At 47.2% G+C, this 23,032-nt stretch overlaps 1 protein-coding gene across 3 annotated transcripts in view; it reads left to right on the forward strand.

Annotated features, from left to right (window-relative positions):
- Window positions 1-23,032, forward strand: part of LOC140362610 (neural cell adhesion molecule 2-like) — a 535,654-nt gene that overhangs the window by 326,672 nt on the left and 185,950 nt on the right. The window lies entirely within an intron of this gene.

Raw genomic sequence — 23,032 nt, forward strand, 5'->3', positions numbered from 1 at the left:
GAAACTACAGACAACGACACAAGAACTACAGACAACGACACAAGAACTACAGACGACACAAGAACGACAGACAACGACACAGGAACTACAGACAACGACACAAGAACTACAGACGACACAAGAACGACAGACAACGACACAGGAACTACAGACAACGACACAGGAACTACAGACAACGACACAAGAACTACAGACGACACAAGAACGACGGACAACGACACAGGAACTACAGACAAAGACACAAGAACTACAGACGACACAAGAACAACAGACGACAATGACAGACGATACAAGAACGACAGACGACACAAGAACAACAGACGACAATGACAGACGACACAATAACAACAGACGACACAAGAACGACAGACGACACAAGAACGACAGACGACACAAGAACGACAGACGACACAAGAGCGACAGACGACACAAGAACGACAGACATCGACACAAGAACGACAGACAACGACACAAGAACGACAGACAACGACACAGGAACTACAGACAACGACACAGGAACTACAGACAACGACACAAGAACTACAGACGACACAAGAACGACAGACGACAATGACAGACGACACAAGAACGACAGACAACAATGACAGACGATACAAGAACGACAGACGAGACAAGAACGACAGACGACACAAAAACGACAGACGGCACAAGAACAACAGACAACGACACAGGAACTACAGACAACGACACAGGAACTACAGACGACACAAGAACGACAGACAACGACACAGGAACTACAGACAACGACACAAGAACTACAGACGACACAAGAACGACAGACAACGACACAATAACTACAGACAACGGCACAGGAACTACAGACAACACAAGAACTACAGACAACGACACAAGAACGACAGACAACGACACAAGAACTACAGACAACGACACAGGAACTACAGACGACACAAGAACGACAGACAACGACACAGGAACTACAGACAACGACACAAGAACTACAGACGACACAAGAACGACAGACAACGACACAATAACTACAGACAACGGCACAGGAACTACAGACAACACAAGAACTACAGACAACGACACAAGAACGACAGACAACGACACAAGAACTACAGACAACGACACAATAACTACAGACAACGGCACAGGAACTACAGACAACACAAGAACTACAGACAACGACACAAGAACGACAGACAACGACACAAGAACTACAGACAACGACACAAGAACTACAGACAACGACACAGGAACTACAGACAACACAAGAACTACAGACAACGACACAGGAACTACAGACAACGACACAAGAACTACAGACGACACAGGAACTACAGACAACGACACAGGAACTAGAGACAACGACACAGGAACTACAGACGACACAAGAACGACAGACAACGACACAGGAACTACAGACAACGACACAAGAACGACAGACGACACAGGAACTACAGACAACGACACAGGAACTACAGACAACACAAGAACTACAGACAACGACACAGGAACTACAGACAACGACACAAGAACTACAGACAACACAGGAACTACAGACAACGACACAGGAACTACAGACAACGACACAAGAACTACAGACAACGACACAGGAACTACAGACAACGACACAGGAACTAGAGACAACGACACAAGAACGACAGACAACGACACAAGAACTACAGACAACGACACAGGAACTACAGACAACGACACAAGAACTACAGACAACGACACAAGAACTACAGACGACACAGGAACTACAGACAACGACACAGGAACTAGAGAAAACGACACAGGAACTACAGACAACGACACAGGAACTACAGACAACGACACAAGAACTACAGACGACACAAGAACGACAGACAACGACACAAGAACTACAGACGACACAAGAACGACAGACAACGACACAGGAACTACAGACAACGACACAAGAACTACAGACGACACAAGAACTACAGACAACGACACAAGAACGACAGACAACGACACAAGAACTACAGACAACGACACAAGAACGACAGACAACGACACAAGAACGACAGACAACGACACAATAACTACAGACAACGGCACAGGAACTACAGACAACACAAGAACTACAGACAACGACACAAGAACGACAGACAACGACACAAGAACTACAGACAACGACACAAGAACTACAGACAACGACACAGGAACTACAGACAACACAAGAACTACAGACAACGACACAGGAACTACAGACAACGACACAAGAACTACAGACGACACAGGAACTACAGACAACGACACAAGAACTACAGACAACGACACAGGAACTACTGACAACGACACAGGAACTACAGACGACACAAGAACTACAGACGACAATGACAGACGACACAATAACAACAGACGACACAAGAACGACAGACGACACAAGAACGACAGACGACACAAGAACGACAGACGACACAAGAGCGACAGACGACACAAGAACGACAGACATCGACACAAGAACGACAGACAACGACACAAGAACGACAGACAACGACACAGGAACTACAGACAAAGACACAGGAACTACAGACAACGACACAAGAACTACAGACAACACAAGAACGACAGACGACAATGACAGACGACACAAGAACGACAGACAACAATGACAGACGATACAAGAACGACAGACGAGACAAGAACGACAGACGACACAAAAACGACAGACGACAATGACGGATGACACAAGAACGACAGACGGCACAAGAACAACAGACGACACAAGAACGTCAGATGACACAAGAACAACAGAAGACAATGACAGATGACACAAGAACAACAGACGACACAAGGACGACAGACGACACAAAAACGACAGACGACAATGACGGATGACACAAGAACAACAGATGGCACAAGAACGACAGACGGCACAAGAACAACAGACGACAATGACGGATGACACAAGAACAACAGACGGCCCAAGAACAACAGACGACACAAGAACGACAGACGACACTAGAACGACAGACGGCACAAGAACGACAGACGACACAGGAACGACAGACGGCACAAGAACGACAGACGACACAAGAACGACAGACGACACAAGAACGACAGACGACAATGACGGATGACACAAGAACAACAGACGACACAATAACAACCGACGACACAAGGACGACAGACGAAACAAGAACGACAGACGACAATGACGGATGACACAAGAACGACAGACGGCACAAGAACGACGGACGGCACAAGAACAACAGACAACAATGACGGATGACACAAGGACGACAGACGGCACAAGAACAACAGACGATACAAAAACAACAGACGACAATGACGGATGACACAAGAACGACAGACGGCACAAGAACGACAGACGGCACAAGAACAACAGACGACACAAGAACGTCGGACGACACAAGAACAACAGACGACAATGACGGATAACACAAGAACGACAGACGGCACAAGAACGACAGACGGCACAAGAACGACAGACGGCACAAGAACGACAGACGACACAGGAACGACAGACGACACAAGAACGACAGACGACAATGACGGATGACACAAGAACTACAGACGACACAAGAACAACAGACGACAATGACAGACGATACAAGAACGACAGACGACACAAGAACGACATACGACAATGACAGACGACACAATAACAACAGACGACACAAGAACGACAGACGACACAAGAACGACAGACGACACAAGAACGACAGACAACGACACAAGAACGACAGACAACGACACAAGAACGACAGACAACGACACAGGAACTACAGACAACGACACAGGAACTACAGACAACGACACAAGAACTACAGACGACACAAGAACTACAGACGACAATGACAGACGATACAGGAACGACAGACGAGACAAGAACGACAGACGACACAAAAACGACAGACGACAATGACGGATGACACAAGAACGACAGACGGCACAAGAACAACAGACGACACAAGAACGTCAGATGACACAAGAACTACAGACGATAATGACAGATGACACAAGAACAACAGACGACACAAGGACGACAGACGACACAAGAACGACAGACGACAATGACGGATGACACAAGAACAACAGACGACACAATAACTACAGACAACGGCACAGGAACTACAGACAACACAAGAACTACAGACAACGACACAGGAACTACAGACAACAACACAGGAACTACAGACAACGACACAAGAACTACAGACGACACAAGAACGACAGACAACGACACAGGAACTACAGACAACGACACAGGAACTACAGATGACAGAAGAACTACAGACAACGACACAGGAACTACAGACAACGACACAAGAACTACAGACGACACAAGAACGACAGACAACGACACAGGAACTACAGACAACGACACAATAACTACAGACGACACAAGAACGACAGACAACGACACAGGAACTACAGACGACACAAGAACGACAGACAACGACACAGGAACTACAGACGACACAAGAACGACAGACAACGACACAGGAACTACTGACAACGACACAGGAACTACAGACAACGACACAAGAACTACAGACGACACAAGAACGACAGACAACGACACAGGAACTACAGACAACGACACAAGAACTACAGACAACGACACAGGAACTACAGACAACGACACAAGAACTACAGACGACACAAGAACTACAGACAACGACACAGGAACTACAGACAACGACACAAGAACTACAGACGACACAAGAACGACAGACAACGACACAGGAACTACAGACGACACAAGAACGACAGACAACTACAGACAACGACACAGGAACTACAGACGACACAAGAACGACAGACAACGACACAAGAACTACAGACGACACAAGAACGACAGACAACTACAGACAACGACACAGGAACTACAGACAACGACACAAGAACTACAGACAACGACACAAGAACTACAGACGACACAAGAACGACAGACAACGACACAGGAACTACAGACAACGACACAAGAACTACAGACGACACAAGAACGACAGACAACGACACAGGAACTACAGACAACGACACAGGAACTACAGACAACGACACAAGAACTACAGACGACATAAGAACGACGGACAACGACACAGGAACTACAGACAAAGACACAAGAACTACAGACGACACAAGAACAACAGACGACAATGACAGACGATACAAGAACGACAGACGACACAAGAACAACAGACGACAATGACAGACGACACAATAACAACAGACGACACAAGAACGACAGACGACACAAGAACGACAGACGACACAAGAACGACAGACGACACAAGAGCGACAGACGACACAAGAACGACAGACATCGACACAAGAACGACAGACAACGACACAAGAACGACAGACAACGACACAGGAACTACAGACAACGACACAGGAACTACAGACAACGACACAAGAACTACAGACGACACAAGAACGACAGACGACAATGACAGACGACACAAGAACGACAGACAACAATGACAGACGATACAAGAACGACAGACGAGACAAGAACGACAGACGACACAAAAACGACAGACGACAATGACGGATGACACAAGAACGACAGACGGCACAAGAACAACAGAAGACAATGACAGACGACACAATAACAACAGACGACACAAGGACGACAGACGACACAAAAACGACAGACGACAATGACGGATGGCACAAGAACGACAGACGGCACAAGAACGACAGACGGCACAAGAACAACAGACGACAATGACGGATGACACAAGGACGACAGACGGCACAAGAACAACAGACGACACAAGAACGACAGACGACACTAGAACGACAGACGGCACAAGAACGACAGACGACACAGGAACGACAGACGGCACAAGAACGACAGACGACACAAGAACGACAGACGACACAAGAACGACAGACGACAATGACGGATGACACAAGAACAACAAACGACACAATAACAACATACGACACTGACGGATGACACAAGAACAACAGACGACACAATAACAACCGACGACACAAGGACGACAGACGAAACAAGAACGACAGACGACAATGACGGATGACACAAGAACGACAGACGGCACAAGAACGACGGACGGCACAAGAACAACAGACGACAATGACGGATGACACAAGGACGACAGACGGCACAAGAACAACAGACGATACAAAAACAACAGACGACAATGACGGATGACACAAGAACGACAGACGGCACAAGAACGACAGACGGCACAAGAACAACAGACGACACAAGAACGTCGGACGACACAAGAACAACAGACGACAATGACGGATAACACAAGAACGACAGACGGCACAAGAACGACAGACGGCACAAGAACGACAGACGGCACAAGAACGACAGACGACACAGGAACGACAGACGGCACAAGAACGACAGACGACACAAGAACGACAGACGACACAAGAACGACAGACGACAATGACGGATGACACAAGAACTACAGACGACACAAGAACAACAGACGACAATGACAGACGATACAAGAACGACAGACGACACAAGAACGACATACGACAATGACAGACGACACAATAACAACAGACGACACAAGAACGACAGACGACACAAGAACGACAGACGACACAAGAACGACAGACGACACAAGAACGACAGACAACGACACAAGAACGACAGACAACGACACAAGAACGACAGACAACGACACAGGAACTACAGACAACGACACAGGAACTACAGACAACGACACAAGAACTACAGACGACACAAGAACGACAGACAACAATGACAGACGATACAAGAACGACAGACGAGACAAGAACGACAGACGACACAAAAACGACAGACGACAATGACGGATGACACAAGAACGACAGACGGCACAAGAACAACAGACGACACAAGAACGTCAGATGACACAAGAACTACAGACGATAATGACAGATGACACCAGAACAACAGACGACACAAGGACGACAGACGACACAAGAACGACAGACGACAATGACGGATGACACAAGAACGACAGACAACGACACAATAACTACAGACAACGGCACAGGAACTACAGACAACACAAGAACTACAGACAACGACACAAGAACGACAGACAACGACACAAGAACTACAGACAACGACACAAGAACGACAGACAACGACACAAGAACTACAGACAACGACACAGGAACTACAGACAACACAAGAACTACAGACAACGACACAGGAACTACAGACAACGACACAAGAACTACAGACGACACAGGAACTACAGACAACGACACAGGAACTAGAGACAACTACACAGGAACTACAGACGACACAAGAACGACAGACAACGACACAGGAACTACAGACAATGACACAAGAACGACAGACAACGACACAAGAACTACAGACAACGACACAGGAACTACAGACAACACAAGAACTACAGACAACGACACAGGAACTACAGACAATGACACAAGAACTACAGACGACACAGGAACTACAGACAACGACACAGGAACTAGAGAAAACGACACAGGAACTACAGACGACACAAGAACTACAGACAACGACACAGGAACTACAGACAACGACACAGGAACAACGACACAATAACTACAGACGACACAAGAACGACAGACAACGACACAGGAACTACAGACGACACAAGAACGACAGACAACGACACAGGAACTACAGACGACACAAGAACTACAGACAACGACACAGGAACTACAGACAACGACACAAGAACTACAGACAACGACACAGGAACTACAGACAACGACACAAGAACTACAGACAACGACACAGGAACTACAGACAACGACACAAGAACTACAGACGACACAAGAACTACAGACAACGACACAGGAACTACAGACAACGACACAAGAACTACAGACGACACAAGAACGACAGACAACGACACAGGAACTACAGACGACACAAGAACGACAGACAACTACAGACAACGACACAGGAACTACAGACAACGACACAAGAACTACAGACGACACAAGAATGTAAGACAACGACACAGGAACTACAGACAACGACACAAGAACTACAGACAACGACACAGGAACTACAGACGACACAAGAACGACAGACAACGACACAGGAACTACAGACAACGACACAAGAACTACAGACGACACAAGAACTACAGACAACGACACAGGAACTACAGACGACACAAGAACTACAGACAACACAAGAACGACAGACAACGACACAGGAACTACAGACGACACAAGAATGACAGACAACTACAGACAACGACACAGGAACTACAGACAACGACACAAGAACTACAGACGACACAAGAATGACAGACAACGACACAGGAACTACAGACAACGACACAAGAACTACAGACGACACAAGAACGACAGACAACGACACAGGAACTACAGACAACGACACAGGAACTACAGACAACGACACAGGAACTACAGACAACGACACAGGAACTACAGACAACGACACAAGAACTACAGACGACACAAGAACGACAGACAACAACACAGGAACTACAGACAACGACACAAGAACTACAGACAACGACACAAGAACTACAGACGACACAAGAACGACAGACAACGACACAGGAACTACAGACAACGACACAAGAACTACAGACGACACAAGAACGACAGACAACGACACAGGAACTACAGACAACGACACAAGAACTACAGACGACACAAGAATGACAGACAACGACACAGGAACTACAGACAACGACACAAGAACTACAGACGACACAAGAACGACAGACAACGACACAAGAACGACAGACAACGACACAGGAACTACAGACAACGACACAGGAACTACAGACAACGACACAGGAACTACAGACGACACAAGAACGACAGACAACGACACAGGAACTACAGACAACGACACAGGAACTACAGACAACGACACAAGAACTACAGACGACACAAGAACGACAGACAACGACACAGGAACTACAGACAACGACACAAGAACTACAGACGACACAAGAACTACAGACAACGACACAGGAACTACAGACGACACAAGAACTACAGACGACACAAGAACGACAGACAACGACACAGGAACTACAGACGACACAAGAATGACAGACAACTACAGACAATGACACAAGAACTACAGACGACACAAGAATGACAGACAACGACACAGGAACTACAGACAACGACACAAGAACTACAGACGACACAAGAACGACAGACAACGACACAGGAACTACAGACAACGACACAGGAACTACAGACAACGACACAGGAACTACAGACAACGACACAGGAACTACAGACAACGACACAGGAACTACAGACAACGACACAAGAACTAGACGACACAAGAACGACAGACAATGACACAGGAACTACAGACAACGACACAAGAACTACAGACGACACAAGAACGACAGACAACGACACAGGAACTACAGACAACAACACAGGAACTACAGACAACGACACAAGAACTACAGACAACGACACAAGAACTACAGACGACACAAGAACGACAGACAACGACACAGGAACTACAGACAACGACACAGGAACTACAGACAACGACACAAGAACTACAGACGACACAAGAACGACGGACAACGACACAGGAACTACAGACAAAGACACAAGAACTACAGACGACACAAGAACAACAGACGACAATGACAGACGATACAAGAACGACAGACGACACAAGAACAACAGACGACAATGACAGACGACACAATAACAACAGACGACACAAGAACGACAGACGACACAAGAACGACAGACGACACAAGAGCGACAGACGACACAAGAACGACAGACAACGACACAGGAACTACAGACAACGACACAGGAACTACAGACAACGACACAAGAACTACAGACGACACAAGAACGACAGACGACAATGACAGACGACACAAGAACGACAGACAACAATGACAGACGATACAAGAACGACAGACGAGACAAGAACGACAGACGACACAAAAACGACAGACGACAATGACGGATGACACAAGAACGACAGACGGCACAAGAACAACAGAAGACAATGACAGACGACACAAGAACAACAGACGACACAAGGACGACAGACGACACAAAAACGACAGACGACAATGACGGATGGCACAAGAACGACAGACGGCACAAGAACGACAGACGGCACAAGAGCAACAGACGACAATGACGGATGACACAAGGACGACAGACGGCACAAGAACAACAGACGACACAAGAACGACAGACGACACTAGAACGACAGACGGCACAAGAACGACAGACGACACAGGAACGACAGACGGCACAAGAACGACAGACGACACAAGAACGACAGACGACACAAGAACGACAGACGACAATGACGGATGACACAAGAACAACAGACGACACAATAACAACCGACGACACAAGGACGACAGACAAAACAAGAACGACAGACGATACAAAAACAACAGACGACAATGACGGATGACACAAGAACGACAGACGGCACAAGAACGACAGACGGCACAAGAACAACAGACGACACAAGAACGTCGGACGACACAAGAACAACAGACGACAATGACGGATAACACAAGAACGACAGACGGCACAAGAACAACAGACGATACAAAAACAACAGACGACAATGACGGATGACACAAGAACGACAGACGGCACAAGAACGACAGACGGCACAAGAACAACAGACGACACAAGAACGTCGGACGACACAAGAACAACAGACGACAATGACGGATAACACAAGAACGACAGACGGCACAAGAACGACAGACGGCACAAGAACGACAGACGGCACAAGAACGACAGACGACACAGGAACAACAGACGGCACAAGAACGACAGACGACACAAGAACGACAGACGACACAAGAACGACAGACGACAATGACGGATGACACAAGAACTAGAGACGACACAAGAACAACAGACGACAATGACAGACGATACAAGAACGACAGACGACACAAGAACAACAGACGACACAAGAACGACAGACGACACAAGAACGACAGACGACACAAGAACGACAGACGACAATGACGGATGACACAAGAACGACAGACAACGACACAATAACTACAGACAACGGCACAGGAACTACAGACAACACAAGAACTACAGACAACGACACAAGAACGACAGACAACGACACAAGAACTACAGACAACGACACAAGAACGACAGACAACGACACAAGAACTACAGACAACGACACAGGAACTACAGACAACACAAGAACTACAGACAACGACACAGGAACTACAGACAACGACACAAGAACTACAGACGACACAGGAACTACAGACAACGACACAGGAACTAGAGACAACTACACAGGAACTACAGACGACACAAGAACGACAGACAACGACACAGGAACTACAGACAACACAAGAACTACAGACAACGACACAGGAACTACAGACAATGACACAAGAACTACAGACAACGACACAGGAACTACAGACAACGACACAGGAACTAGAGAAAACGACACAGGAACTACAGACGACACAAGAACTACAGACAACGACACAGGAACTACAGACAACGACACAGGAACAACGACACAATAACTACAGACGACACAAGAACGACAGACGACACAAGAACGACAGACGACAATGACGGATGACACAAGAACGACAGACGACACAATAACTACAGACAACGGCACAGGAACTACAGACAACACAAGAACTACAGACAACGACACAAGAACGACAGACAACGACACAAGAACTACAGACAACGACACAAGAACGACAGACAACGACACAAGAACTACAGACAACGACACAGGAACTACAGACAACACAAGAACTACAGACAACGACACAGGAACTACAGACAACGACACAAGAACTACAGACGACACAGGAAATACAGACAACGACACAGGAACTAGAGACAACTACACAGGAACTACAGACGACACAAGAACGACAGACAACGACACAGGAACTACAGACAATGACACAAGAACGACAGACAACGACACAAGAACTACAGACAACGACACAGGAACTACAGACGACACAAGAACTACAGACAACGACACAGGAACTACAGACAACGACACAGGAACAACGACACAATAACTACAGACGACACAAGAACGACAGACAACGACACAGGAACTACAGACGACACAAGAACGACAGACAACGACACAGGAACTACAGACGACACAAGAACTACAGACAACGACACAGGAACTACAGACAACGACACAAGAACTACAGACAACGACACAGGAACTACAGACAACGACACAAGAACTACAGACAACGACACAGGAACTACAGACAACGACACAAGAACTACAGACGACACAAGAACTACAGACAACGACACAGGAACTACAGACAACGACACAAGAACTACAGACGACACAAGAACGACAGACAACGACACAGGAACTACAGACGACACAAGAACGACAGACAACTACAGACAACGACACAGGAACTACAGACAACGACACAAGAACCACAGACGACACAAGAATGAAAGACAACGACACAGGAACTACAGACAACGACACAAGAACTACAGACAACGACACAGGAACTACAGACGACACAAGAACGACAGACAACGACACAGGAACTACAGACAACGACACAAGAACTACAGACGACACAAGAACTACAGACAACGACACAGGAACTACAGACGACACAAAACTACAGACAACACAAGAACGACAGACAACGACACAGGAACTACAGACGACACAAGAATGACAGACAACTACAGACAACGACACAGGAACTACAGACAACGACACAAGAACTACAGACGACACAAGAACGACAGACAACGACACAGGAACTACAGACAACGACACAGGAACTACAGACAACGACACAGGAACTACAGACAACGACACAGGAACTACAGACAACGACACAAGAACTACAGACGACACAAGAACGACAGACAACAACACAGGAACTACAGACAACGACACAAGAACTACAGACAACGACACAAGAACTACAGACGACACAAGAACGACAGACAACGACACAGGAACTACAGACAACGACACAAGAACTACAGACGACACAAGAACGACAGAAAACGACACAGGAACTACAGACAACGACACAAGAACTACAGACGACACAAGAATGACAGACAACGACACAGGAACTACAGACAACGACACAAGAACTACAGACGACACAAGAACGACAGACAACGACACAAGAACGACAGACAACGACACAGGAACTACAGACAACGACACAGGAACTACAGACAACGACACAGGAACTACAGACGACACAAGAACGACAGACAACGACACAGGAACTACAGACAACGACACAGGAACTACAGACAACGACACAAGAACTACAGACGACACAAGAACGACAGACAACGACACAGGAACTACAGACAACGACACAAGAACTACAGACGACACAAGAACTACAGACAACGACACAGGAACTACAGACGACACAAGAATGACAGACAACTACAGACAACGACACAGGAACTACAGACAACGACACAAGAACTACAGACGACACAAGAATGACAGACAACGACACAGGAACTACAGACAACGACACAAGAACTACAGACGACACAAGAACGACAGACAACGACACAGGAACTACAGACAACGACACAGGAACTACAGACAACGACACAGGAACTACAGACAACGACACAGGAACTACAGACAACGACACAAGAACTACAGACGACACAAGAACGACAGACAACAACACAGGAACTACAGACAACGACACAAGAACTACAGACTACGACACAAGAACTACAGACGACACAAGAACGACAGACAACGACACAGGAACTACAGACAACGACACAAGAACTACAGACGACACAAGAACGACAGACAACGACACAGGAACTACAGACAACGACACAAGAACTACAGACGACACAAGAACGACAGACAACGACACAAGAACGACAGACAACGACACAGGAACTACAGACAACGACACAGGAACTACAGACAACGACACAGGAACTACAGACGACACAAGAACGACAGACAACGACACAGGAACTACAGACAACGACACAGGAACTACAGACAACGACACAAGAACTACAGACGACACAAGAACGACAGACAACGACACAGGAACTACAGACAACGACACAAGAACTACAGACGACACAAGAACTACAGACAACGACACAGGAACTACAGACGACACAAGAACTACAGACGACACAAGAACGACAGACAACGACACAGGAACTACAGACGACACAAGAATGACAGACAACTACAGACAATGACACAAGAACTACAGACGACACAAGAATGACAGACAACGACACAGGAACTACAGACAACGACACAAGAACTACAGACGACACAAGAACGACAGACAACGACACAGGAACTACAGACAACGACACAGGAACTACAGACAACGACACAGGAACTACAGACAACGACACAGGAACTACAGACAACGACACAGGAACTACAGACAACGACACAAGAACTAGACGACACAAGAACGACAGACAATGACACAGGAACTACAGACAACGACACAAGAACTACAGACGACACAAGAACGACAGACAACGACACAGGAACTACAGACAACAACACAGGAACTACAGACAACAACACAAGAACTACAGACAACGACACAAGAACTACAGACGACACAAGAACGACAGACAACGACACAGGAACTACAGACAACGACACAGGAACTACAGACAACGACACAAGAACTACAGACGACACAAGAACGACGGACAACGACACAGGAACTACAGACAAAGACACAAGAACTACAGACGACACAAGAACAACAGACGACAATGACAGACGATACAAGAACGACAGACGACACAAGAACAACAGACGACAATGACAGACGACACAATAACAACAGACGACACAAGAACGACAGACGACACAAGAACGACAGACGACACAAGAACGACAGACGACACAAGAGCGACAGACGACACAAGAACGACAGACATCGACACAAGAACGACAGACAACGACACAAGAACGACAGACAACGACACAGGAACTACAGACAACGACACAGGAACTACAGACAACAACACAAGAACTACAGACGACACAAGAACGACAGACAAGACAAGAACGACAGACGACACAAAAACGTCAGATGACACAAGAACAACAGAAGACAATGACAGACGACACAAGAACAACAGACGACACAAGGACGACAGACGACACAAAAATGACAGACGACAATGACGGATGACACAAGAACAACAGACGACACAAGGACGACAGACGACACAAAAACGACAGACGACAATGACGGATGACACAAGAACAACAGACGGCCCAAGAACAACAGACGACACAAGAACGACAGACGACACTAGAACGACAGACGGCACAAGAACGACAGACGACACAGGAACGACAGACGGCACAAGAACGACAGACGACACAAGAACGACAGACGACACAAGAACGACAGACGACAATGACGGATGACACAAGAACAACAGACGACACAATAACAACCGACGACACAAGGACGACAGACGAAACAAGAACGACAGACGACAATGACGGATGACACAAGAACGACAGACGGCACAAGAACGACGGACGGCACAAGAACAACAGACGACAATGACGGATGACACAAGGACGACAGAAGGCACAAGAACAACAGACGATACAAAAACAACAGACGACAATGACGGATGACACAAGAACGACAGACGGCACAAGAACGACTGACGGCACAAGAACAACAGACGACACAAGAACGTCGGACGACACAAGAACAACAGACGACAATGACGGATAACACAAGAACGACAGACGGCACAAGAACGACAGACGGCACAAGAACGACAGACGGCACAAGAACGACAGACGACACTAGAACGACAGACGGCACAAGAACGACAGACGACACAGGAACGACAGACGGCACAAGAACGACAGACGACACAAGAACGACAGACGACACAAGAACGACAGACGACAATGACGGATGACACAAGAACAACAGACGACACAATAACAACCGACGACACAAGGACGACAGACGACAATGACGGATGACACAAGAACAACAGACGACACAAGAACGTCAGACGACACAAGAACAACAGACGACAATGACGGATGACACGAGAACGACAGACGGCACAAGAACGACAGACGGCACAAGAACGACAGACGGCACAAGAACGACAGACGGCACAAGAACGACAGACGACACAAGAACGACAGACGACACAAGAACGACAGACGGCACAAGAACGACAGACGACACAAGAACGACAGACGACACAAGGACGACAGACGACACAAGGACGACAGACGACACAAAAACGACAGACGTCACAAGAACGACAGACGACACAAGGACGACAGACGGCACAAGAACGACTGACGACACAAGAACGACAGACGACACAAGAACGACAGACGACACAAGAACAACAGACGACAATGACGGATGACACAAGAACAACAGACGGCACAAGAACAACAGACGGCACAAGATCAACAGACGGCACAAGAACGACAGACGACACAAGAACGACAGACGGCACAAGAACAACAGACGGCACAAGAACAACAGACGGCACAAGAACGACAGACGACACAAGAACAACAGACGGCACAAGAACAACAGACGACACAAGAACGACAGACGACACAAGAACGACAGACGACACAAGAACGACAGACGACACAAGAACGACAGACGACACAAGAACGACAGACAACGACACAAGAACGACAGACGACACAAGAACGACAGACAACGACACAAGAACTACAGACAACGACACAGGAACTACAGACAACACAAGAACTACAGACAACGACACAGGAACTACAGACAATGACACAAGAACTACAGACAACGACACAGGAACTACAGACAACGACACAGGAACTAGAGAAAACGACACAGGAACTACAGACGACACAAGAACTACAGACAACGACACAGGAACTACAGACAACGACACAGGAACAACGACACAATAACTACAGACGACACAAGAACGACAGACAACGACACAGGAACTACAGACGACACAAGAACGACAGACAACGACACAGGAACTACAGACGACACAAGAACTACAGACAACGACACAGGAACTACAGACAACGACACAAGAACTACAGACAACGACACAGGAACTACAGACAACGACACAAGAACTACAGACAACGACACAGGAACTACAGACAACGACACAAGAACTACAGACGACACAAGAACTACAGACGACACAGGAACTACAGACAACGACACAAGAACTACAGACGACACAAGAACGACAGACAACGACACAGGAACTACAGACGACACAAGAACGACAGACAACTACAGACAACGACACAGGAACTACAGACAACGACACAAGAACTACAGACGACACAAGAATGAAAGACAACGACACAGGAACTACAGACAACGACACAAGAACTACAGACAACGACACAGGAACTACAGACGACACAAGAACGACAGACAACGACACAGGAACTACAGACAACGACACAAGAACTACAGACGACACAAGAACTACAGACAACGACACAGGAACTACAGACGACACAAGAACTACAGACAACACAAGAACGACAGACAACGACACAGGAACTACAGACGACACAAGAATGACAGACAACTACAGACAACGACACAGGAACTACAGACAACGACACAAGAACTACAGACGACACAAGAATGACAGACAACGACACAGGAACTACAGACAACGACACAAGAACTACAGACGACACAAGAACGACAGACAACGACACAGGAACTACAGACAACGACACAGGAACTACAGACAACGACACAGGAACTACAGACAACGACACAGGAACTACAGACAACGACACAAGAACTACAGACGACACAAGAACGACAGACAACAACACAGGAACTACAGACAACGACACAAGAACTACAGACAACGACACAAGAACTACAGACGACACAAGAACGACAGACAACGACACAGGAACTACAGACAACGACACAAGAACTACAGACGACACAAGAACGACAGACAACGACACAGGAACTACAGACAACGACACAAGAACTACAGACGACACAAGAATGACAGACAACGACACAGGAACTACAGACAACGACACAAGAACTACAGACGACACAAGAACGACAGACAACGACACAAGAACGACAGACAACGACACAGGAACTACAGACAACGACACAGGAACTACAGACAACGACACAGGAACTACAGACGACACAAGAACGACAGACAACGACACAGGAACTACAGACAACGACACAGGAACTACAGACAACGACACAAGAACTACAGACGACACAAGAACGACAGACAACGACACAGGAACTACAGACAACGACACAAGAACTACAGACAACACAAGAACGACAGACAACGACACAGGAACTACAGACGACACAAGAATGACAGACAACTACAGACAACGACACAGGAACTACAGACAACGACACAAGAACTACAGACGACACAAGAATGACAGACAACGACACAGGAACTACAGACAACGACACAAGAACTACAGACGACACAAGAACGACAGACAACGACACAGGAACTACAGACAACGACACAGGAACTACAGACAACGACACAGGAACTACAGACAACGACACAGGAACTACAGACAACGACACAAGAACTACAGACGACACAAGAACGACAGACAACAACACAGGAACTACAGACAACGACACAAGAACTACAGACAACGACACAAGAACTACAGACGACACAAGAACGACAGACAACGACACAGGAACTACAGACAACGACACAAGAACTACAGACGACACAAGAACGACAGACAACGACACAGGAACTACAGACAACGACACAAGAACTACAGACGACACAAGAATGACAGACAACGACACAGGAACTACAGACAACGACACAAGAACTACAGACGACACAAGAACGACAGACAACGACACAAGAACGACAGACAACGACACAGGAACTACAGACAACGACACAGGAACTACAGACAACGACACAGGAACTACAGACGACACAAGAACGACAGACAACGACACAGGAACTACAGACAACGACACAGGAACTACAGACAACGACACAAGAACTACAGACGACACAAGAACGACAGACAACGACACAGGAACTACAGACAACGACACAAGAACTACAGACGACACAAGAACTACAGACAACGACACAGGAACTACAGACGACACAAGAACTACAGACGACACAAGAACGACAGACAACGACACAGGAACTACAGACGACACAAGAATGACAGACAACTACAGACAATGACACAAGAACTACAGACGACACAAGAATGACAGACAACGACACAGGAACTACAGACAACGACACAAGAACTACAGACGACACAAGAACGACAGACAACGACACAGGAACTACAGACAACGACACAGGAACTACAGACAACGACACAGGAACTACAGACAACGACACAGGAACTACAGACAACGACACAGGAACTACAGACAACGACACAAGAACTAGACGACACAAGAACGACAGACAATGACACAGGAACTACAGACAACGACACAAGAACTACAGACGACACAAGAACGACAGACAACGACACAGGAACTACAGACAACAACACAGGAACTACAGACAACAACACAAGAACTACAGACAACGACACAAGAACTACAGACGACACAAGAACGACAGACAACGACACAGGAACTACAGACAACGACACAGGAACTACAGACAACGACACAAGAACTACAGACGACACAAGAACGACGGACAACGACACAGGAACTACAGACAAAGACACAAGAACTACAGACGACACAAGAACAACAGACGACAATGACAGACGATACAAGAACGACAGACGACACAAGAACAACAGACGACAATGACAGACGACACAATAACGACAGACGACACAAGAACGACAGACGACACAAGAACGACAGACGACACAAGAACGACAGACGACACAAGAGCGACAGACGACACAAGAACGACAGACATCGACACAAGAACGACAGACAACGACACAAGAACGACAGACAACGACACAGGAACTACAGACAACGACACAGGAACTACAGACAACGACACAAGAACTACAGACGACACAAGAACGACAGACAAGACAAGAACGACAGACGACACAAAAACGTCAGATGACACAAGAACAACAGAAGACAATGACAGACGACACAAGAACAACAGACGACACAAGGACGACAGACGACACAAAAATGACAGACGACAATGACGGATGACACAAGAACAACAGACGACACAAGGACGACAGACGACACAAAAACGACAGACGACAATGACGGATGACACAAGAACAACAGACGGCCCAAGAACAACAGACGACACAAGAACGACAGACGACACTAGAACGACAGACGGCACAAGAACGACAGACGACACAGGAACGACAGACGGCACAAGAACGACAGACGACACAAGAACGACAGACGACACAAGAACGACAGACGACAATGACGGATGACACAAGAACAACAGACGACACAATAACAACCGACGACACAAGGACGACAGACGAAACAAGAACGACAGACGACAATGACGGATGACACAAGAACGACAGACGGCACAAGAACGACGGACGGCACAAGAACAACAGACGACAATGACGGATGACACAAGGACGACAGAAGGCACAAGAACAACAGACGATACAAAAACAACAGACGACAATGACGGATGACACAAGAACGACAGACGGCACAAGAACGACTGACGGCACAAGAACAACAGACGACACAAGAACGTCGGACGACACAAGAACAACAGACGACAATGACGGATAACACAAGAACGACAGACGGCACAAGAACGACAGACGGCACAAGAACGACAGACGGCACAAGAACGACAGACGACACTAGAACGACAGACGGCACAAGAACGACAGACGACACAGGAACGACAGACGGCACAAGAACGACAGACGACACAAGAACGACAGACGACACAAGAACGACAGACGACAATGACGGATGACACAAGAACAACAGACGACACAATAACAACCGACGACACAAGGACGACAGACGAAACAAGAACGACAGACGACACAATAACAACCGACGACACAAGGACGACAGACGACAATGACGGATGACACAAGAACAACAGACGACACAAGAACGTCAGACGACACAAGAACAACAGACGACAATGACGGATGACACGAGAACGACAGACGGCACAAGAACGACAGACGGCACAAGAACGACAGACGGCACAAGAACGACAGACGGCACAAGAACGACAGACGACACAAGAACGACAGACGACACAAGAACGACAGACGGCACAAGAACGACAGACGACACAAGAACGACAGACGACACAAGGACGACAGACGACACAAGGACGACAGACGACACAAAAACGACAGACGTCACAAGAACGACAGACGACACAAGGACGACAGACGGCACAAGAACGACTGACGACACAAGAACGACAGACGACACAAGAACAACAGACGACAATGACGGATGACACAAGAACAACAGACGGCACAAGAACAACAGACGGCACAAGATCAACAGACGGCACAAGAACGACAGACGACACAAGAACGACAGACGGCACAAGAACAACAGACGGCACAAGAACAACAGACGGCACAAGAACGACAGACGACACAAGAACAACAGACGGCACAAGAACAACAGACGACACAAGAACGACAGACGACACAAGAACGACAGACGACACAAGAACGACAGACGACACAAGAACGACAGACGACACAAGAACGACAGACAACGACACAAGAACGACAGACGACACAAGAACGACAGACAACGACACAAGAACGACAGACGACACAAGAACGACAGACAACGACACAAGAACGACAGACGACACAAGAACGACAGACAACGACACAAGAACGACAGACGACACAAGAACGACAGGAGAAAAGGCTGAAGGAGATGAGGCTTTTCCGGGTGCTCAGGTTTTAACTGCAGCATAAGAACGAGAAACAAAAGCATTCAAAAGTGCAAAGATGACAAGCCCCGCCTATGCACACTGATAAGCTCCGCCTCCTCATACTGATATGCCCATCCTCCTCATACACTGATAAGCCCCGCCTCTTCATACTACTGTGTGTAGTAGTGGGTGTAGTAGTGGGTGTAGTAGTGTGTGTAGCAATGGGTGTAGCAGTGGGTTAGTAGTAGTGGGTGTAGTAGTGGGTGTAGCAGTGGGTTAGTAGTAGTGGGTGTGGCAGTGGGTTAGTAGTAGTGGGTGTAGCAGTGGGTGTAGCAGTGGGTTAGTAGTAGTGGGTGTAGTAGTGGGTGTAGCAGTGGGTTAGTAGTAGTGGGTGTAGCAGTGGGTAGTGGGTGTAGCATTGGGTTAGTTGTAGTGGGTGTAGCAGTGGGTGTAGCAGTGGGTTAGTAGTAGTGGGTGTAGCAGTGGGTTAGTAGTAGTGGGTGTAACAGTGTGGGTGTAGCAGTGGGTTAGTAGTAGTGGGTGTAGTAGTGGGTGTAGCAGTGGGTTAGTAGTAGTGGGTGTAGCAGTGGGTTGGTAGTAGTGGGTGTAGCAGTGGGTTGGTAGTAGTGGGTGTAGCAGTGGGATAGTAGTAGTGGGTGTAGCATTGGGTTAGTTGTAGTGGGTGTAGCAGTGGGTTAGTAGTAGTGGGTGTAGCATTGGGTTAGTTGTAGTGGGTGTAGCAGTGGGTGTAGCAGTGGGTTAGTAGTAGTGGGTGTAGCAGTGGGTTAGTAGTAGTGGGTGTAGTAGTGGGTGTAGCAGTGGGTTGGTAGTAGTGGGTGTAGCAGTGGGATAGTAGTAGTGGGTGTAGCATTGGGTTAGTTGTAGTGGGTGTAGCATTGGGTGTAGCAGTGGGTTAGTAGTAGTAGGTGTAGCAGTGGGTTAGTAGTAGTGGGTGTAACAGTGGGTGTAGCAGTGGGTTAGTAGTATTGGGTGTAGTAGTGGGTGTAGCAGTGGGTTAGTAGTAGTGGGTGTAGCAGTGGGTTGGTAGTAGTGG

Source organism: Eucyclogobius newberryi, unplaced genomic scaffold (genome assembly GCF_026437365.1).
Source record: "Eucyclogobius newberryi isolate DKJ021-1_F unplaced genomic scaffold, fEucNew1.0.hap1 SCAF_1, whole genome shotgun sequence".
NCBI classification, from domain to species: Eukaryota; Metazoa; Chordata; class Actinopteri; order Gobiiformes; family Gobiidae; genus Eucyclogobius; species Eucyclogobius newberryi.